This window comes from Callorhinchus milii, unplaced genomic scaffold (genome assembly GCF_018977255.1).
Source record: "Callorhinchus milii isolate IMCB2004 unplaced genomic scaffold, IMCB_Cmil_1.0 Scaffold53, whole genome shotgun sequence".
Lineage (NCBI taxonomy): Eukaryota > Metazoa > Chordata > Chondrichthyes > Chimaeriformes > Callorhinchidae > Callorhinchus > Callorhinchus milii.
In genome coordinates this window covers 204,935-210,934 of record NW_024704794.1, presented here as the reverse complement: position 1 = coordinate 210,934, position 6,000 = coordinate 204,935, and positions in this window count along the sequence as shown.

Here is a 6,000-nt window from a genome sequence, read left to right as displayed (position 1 = left end):
GCGGAGGGTGCGAGGGATGAGCAGGAGGCCGGTGCCAGTCAAGCGGAGGTGCCAGGTGGTGGATTGGGGAGTAAGGAGGTCGGAGAGATAGGGAGGTGCCAGAGAGTGAATATTCAGTGATGGGGAGCCAGTCCAGCCTGGCCAGAACTGGTGAGATGTGGGTACGGAGTTTGGTCCGGGTCAGTATGTGGGCGGCAGAGTTCTGAATGAGCTGGATCTTTTGAATAGTGGAGTTGGGGAGATTGGCGAGGAGTGTGTTTGAGTAATCCAGGCGGAAGGTGACAAACGCATGCACAAGCATTTTGGCTTTTGGATGCCTAGATTGCGCACTGGTTTGGTGTATCTGAGGGAGAGCCAGGGAGGTTGAGGAGTTTAGATCCACAGGATGAAAAAGTTGATGGGAGCCAAAGTATATGGTTTCTGTCTTGTCCACATTCAGCTGCAGGAAGTTTGCACTTATCCGGGTTCTGATGTCTGCCAGACAAACTGATAGAACATTGGCGCACTTGGAGTCGAACTTGGAGGAGATAAACTTTGTGTGTCCTCCACATACAGTTGGAAGTTTACCCCATGTCTGCGGATGACATCACCAAGAGGGAGTATATAGATGAGAAAAAGAAGAGGGCAAGAATGGAGCCCTGGGGTACCTGCTGGTGACTGGACGGGGGTGGGAGGAGAAACCATTTGTCGAGATGAAGTGGAGGTGGTTGGTTAAATAGGAATCGAACCATGCGAGTACAGTCCCACTAAAGTGGATGAGGGAGGAGAGGCGGTGGAGGAGGATGGCGTGGTCAATTGTGTCGAACGTGGCAGAGAGATCCAGGAGGGCGAGGAGGTAGAGGGAGCCCTAGTTACAGAAAGAGAGGACATTGTTTGTGACTTTGACAAGCACTGTCTCTGTGTTGTGGGCAGGGCGAAAACCAGACTGCAAGGGCTCGATTGGAGGGAGAGGTGTGACCGAAGTTGACCTGCAACAATGCATTCCAGGACTTTGCAAGGAAGGGTAGGTTGGAAATGGGACAGTAGTGCAAGAGATTAGAGGGATGAAGGGTGGGTTTTTTGAAGAGGTAACAACGGTTTTCAGGTGGAGTGGAAGAGAGAGACCGGTTGACCGTGTCGGCCAGCAGTGGGGAAAGGAGTGGGGAAAGTTGAGTGACCAGCAGCTGGGTGGGGAGGGGGTCGAGGCAGCAGGTGGTGAACTTCATGTGGGTGATTGTGGTTGAAAGGGAGGAGGGAGGAATCGGGGCAAAGGAGTGTAAAAAGGAAGAGTGGCAGAAGCTGTATCAGAGGGAGAAGGCGGTGTGGATGGTCTGGATGGGGTGGAAGGCGACATGGGGGGGAGACGATGCAGCCAAGCGAATGTTTTCAATCTTTGAGGTGAAGAAGTCTAGGACCTCTTTGCACTTGACGTTTCATGTGAGGATAGAGGGAGCTAGAGGGGGAACTGATGGACAGTAGAAAACAGCGTCTTTGGGTTGATTTTGGCCTCCAGGCTGACTTTGAAGTAGGTCCCTGTGAAAGGGAGTGGTAGTGGCATGGAGGTGCTCGAGCCACAGATGACTGTGAATCGTGAGGCCGGATTTCTGCCATCTGCGCTCGAGCGTCCGGGTTTGGGTTTTAAGTAAGTGGAGATGACTGTTGTACCAGGGGGAGTGGGTGGGTTTGGAAATAGCCCTGGATTTCAGGGGGAGCCAGGGAATGTTGTGGAGAGACGGTAATTCAGGGTGGATTTTTTGAGGAAACAAACAGAAACAGCCCTGAGGAGAATGACCAATTTATCTGTAGGATTGTAGGCCATGACAGTGGGAAAAACTCCCTATCATGGGATCTTAAACATTGATCCGAATAGACATAACAAGGCCTTAGTTTGATGTCTCATCCATCCAAATCAATGTTTTTCCAGTCAGACAGGTGTCTGGCACGTCACTGTGCTTAAGAGTATCCAAAGCAGATTGAGAATTCCACCCAACCCACCTACACATGGAAATTTGTGTGTATTGGAATGGAATGCTCTCTCCCTGGAAGCATGCATCCTGGATACCTAAAACCAGAGAGCATTAGGTGCACGCTAGACAAAAAACAAAGCTTAGGGATGCCAGAATTGGGATGCTGCTGGAGTCTAACCAGCTAAAACTGCATTGCTTGGCATTGAGAGCACTGTCTGGCAAACTTCCTGCTGCTTGTCCAGTTAGGACCACCCTACAACAACAACAACAACAAGATTGCATTTATAGAGCACCTTTCACGTTGGGAGGACATCCCAACCTGTTAGGCCTGTGGCTTGCAGGGTTAACAGAATAATAATAATAATCCTTGCATTTGATACAGCGCTTTTCACGTCTTCTAGATGTCCCAAAGCGCTTCACAGAATATACTGTAAAGTGAATTGACTGTATATTTGTGGGCGAACGCGACAGCCAATTGCGCACAGCAGTGTCCCACAAACAGTCATGGATTGAAAATGACCAATTTTATTATTGTTTTGTTTTTTGGAGGGATTATTATTAGGCGTGTGGAGTAAGGAAACTTGAAGCTGAGTGGGATGACTCCCTACCACTGGTCTGCCCTTCCAAATCCTACCAATGAGCCTGGCTGGCTGGGCTGCCATCAGCAGTGCCCAGGAGTACTGTAGACCTGGCTGGTTCAGGAACTGGACTACCGAGATCACTGTAGAGAATTGACTTAATTCCCACATTCTGTTGCCAAGCATGTCACTTTGGAGCCAGTTCAGCATCTGCATTGGACTAGTAGTCTGGACTGTCACTTGCTGAGCCACTCTGACACCTCACATGTAAGGATGTGATCCATTACATTTATTCCCCTGACAGAGGGACACGTCTCCCCTTCCCCACCTGTTTACACACACACCAGTGCTCACCATTACCCTGGCACGCCTTGGATGGAAACGTTCTTCCAGCAAAGTTTGATGGACATTTGCAACAGTGCAACCCATATAGTGCAGCATGGAAGATGCCAAAGGCAAAGTTTGTTTAGTCATGAATAAAGTATTGTCTTTGCACCATACAGTGTTTGCAAAAACTTTAATCCATTCTTTGATGTTTCACGTCCATCAAATTCCCCTTTACCTCAGTCTCTCAACAGGACCTTGCTTCAAAAACAATCCTGAGTGTTCTGACAGTAAGCTGAGCATATTTAAGACAACTCCAAGCTTTCGGACACCTTTTGGACAAAACAAAAGCTGACACATAATAGTTGGTTGAATGGAAGAGAACAAGGCCTTTTTTAAAAATAATTGCTCAACAAAATTGGCATTGTAGACGCTGAGCAACAGCAGCACATCCGAGCCAGCGTATTTAAACAGCTTCAGCATATCTTGATATCAACCACTTGTCCCATCATGGATAAAAGCCCTTACAAAGCATGCTGTCTAAGTGTCAAAAGCAGGCACTGATGCTGAATTTTATAACAGAACACAGCTGAGGGGATAACATACATCTTGTCATACTCCATCCGATTTGATTGGTATCAGCTTGCATGGAAGCATGTTGTTTTATTTGGATATTACAACACAGAAATAAAACCTGTATGATAATCGGCAGCTCTCAGATATATAAACTATCACCAGTCTGTGGCAACAACCCCAATAAAACCACTTGCAAGCCAAAAATCTCTGTATCAACAACAACAACAAGATTACATTTGTATAGCGCTTTTCACGTCGGGAGGCCGTCCCAAGGTGCTGTATTATGTTCATACCACATATAACCTCCTCAATGCAAACACTGAAAAGACAAATAATAATAATAATCCTTGCATTTGATATAGCGCTTTTCACGTCGGGAGGACGTCCCAAAGCGCTTCACAGAACACACTGTAAAGTGAATTGACTGTATATTTGTGGGCAAATGCGGCAGCCAATTGCACACAGCAATGTCCCACAAACAGTCGTAGATTGAAAATGACCAATTTATTATTGTTTTTGGTTTTGGAGGGATTATTATTAGGCGTGAGGAGTAAGGAAACTTGCCCAAGGTTTCGCCCTGCCTGGAATTGAACTCAGGTCTCTCGCTTGCAAAGCGAGTGCTCTAACCAACCACTCTGAGCTACAGGACTCCACAATGTATCAATTATGAGTGTATGCAGATGTGTTGGAATTGATCCTTCCCCCTTGTTTGTTTCGCGCCTTTCACGTCGGGAGGACATCCCGAGGCATGGGACAATCAATCTTTCAGACCTGAGCTGGGGGGTCGGATCGGGGAGGATGGAGGGTGGTGGGGACAAAGGATGACCGAAGGCATGGTCAAAGAGGAAGGTCTTGAAATGGGTCTTGAAGGAGGCAATGGAGGAGGCGAGGCAGAGGGATTGTGGGATGGAGTTCCAGAGGGTGGGTGCAGAGTGGCAAAAGGCCTGCCCGCCAATGGCGGGCGAGGCAGGGGACATGAAGCAGGCTGGAGCTCACTGAGCGGAGGGAGCGGGCAGGTTGGTATGGGTTTAGGAGGTCGCAGAGGCAGGAGAGAGTAAGGCCAAGGAAGGCTTTGAAGGTGAGGACCAGGATCTTGAACTGTATCCTCTGCGTGATGGGAAGCCAGTGGAGTCGGGTGAGGACGGGGGTGATAGGGTCACGGAGCCTGGTGTGGGAGAGACCACAGGCTGCAGAGTTCTGGATGATCTGCAGCCTATGGAGAGAGGAGTTGGAGAGGCCAACAAGCAAGGAGTTTGCATAGTCAAACCTGGATATTATGAATGTGTGTATGAGACTCTCGGCAGCCTGCAAGCCAAACGGGTGTAGGATTCTGCACAATGGTCAATATAGTATAATCTCCCAGCCAACTCCTGCCTCTTGTTTTCGAGCATTAAGCCTGGATTTGAAGCAGCCTATCCTTGACAAGCCTGACTCATTGTGCACTATGTCTCTGAGCTGCTCTCAGGAGTTATAGTACAAGATGTATCATGCAGTGACATGAATCATTTCTCGTTCATGGTCATGCCTGTTGATAAATTTACTTGAAGCTTTAATTCCACTTAGAACAAGAGGACACGGGTTTAGAGTTACAAACGGTAATTTCAAGACAGACATCATGAACTTTTTCATCCACAGAGACCAATCAATGACTCGCCAACTCACCATTCTTCATGTGTGAGCTCATGCAGTCAGTGTTGCAGGTTAGTTGACCTTGGGGTGGGGAGGAGGGGAGTAGAGGTGTTGGGCATTACGACCAAACCCCATACCAAAACATAATACAGCCTGGCTCAGCTGTAGCGCTCTTACCTCTGAGTAGAAAGATTTTAGGTTCAAGCCCCATGTCTCACACCAGGCTCATAGTCTAAGGTGACACTCCAATACAGTGAATACATTATGCTGCATCGACTTAGGTGCCGTTCTTTAGATGAGACATTAAACTGAGGTTTCTTTTGCCTTCTGTTCAGGTGGTCGTTAAAGAGATTGGAGTTTCTCCCAGTGTCCTGGCCAACAATTCCCCAGACAAAAATGGGTTATTCAATTCATGGCAGTTTGTGGAATATTGTTGTACAAAAATTGGCTGCTGAGTTCACCAACAAAATATATAGTCACTACACTATACATTAAAATCCTGTGAAGTGTTTTGAGATGTGTCAATGACATCAATGATGCTTTATCAAATGCAAGAATTATTATTATTATGGTGATGATTATGTACTCTTCCAGCAGGGGTCACTGAGCAGCAGTCACAAACAGGATTGTTTATGCCTTCCTTACCCAGATACAGTGAAGCCGATAGTACCATTTCAACAGCTTCCATGGCTGAGATCAGCTAACTCAATACAGACTAGAAACTGATCCCGTAAACATTGTGCCTGTGTGGCTCAGTATTGTATCACACCTTTTCATATTACTTAAACCATGATTGTGATCTTTGATGCATAGCATCAGTATTCCTAAAAATTGGAGCATCTGATGCATGTTAATGCATAATTGGCTTCTTCACAAAATAAATTGCCTCCTGCTGTTTATCAACACTTGAGGCAAACCATGCATATTTCTTTTATTATACAGTAATA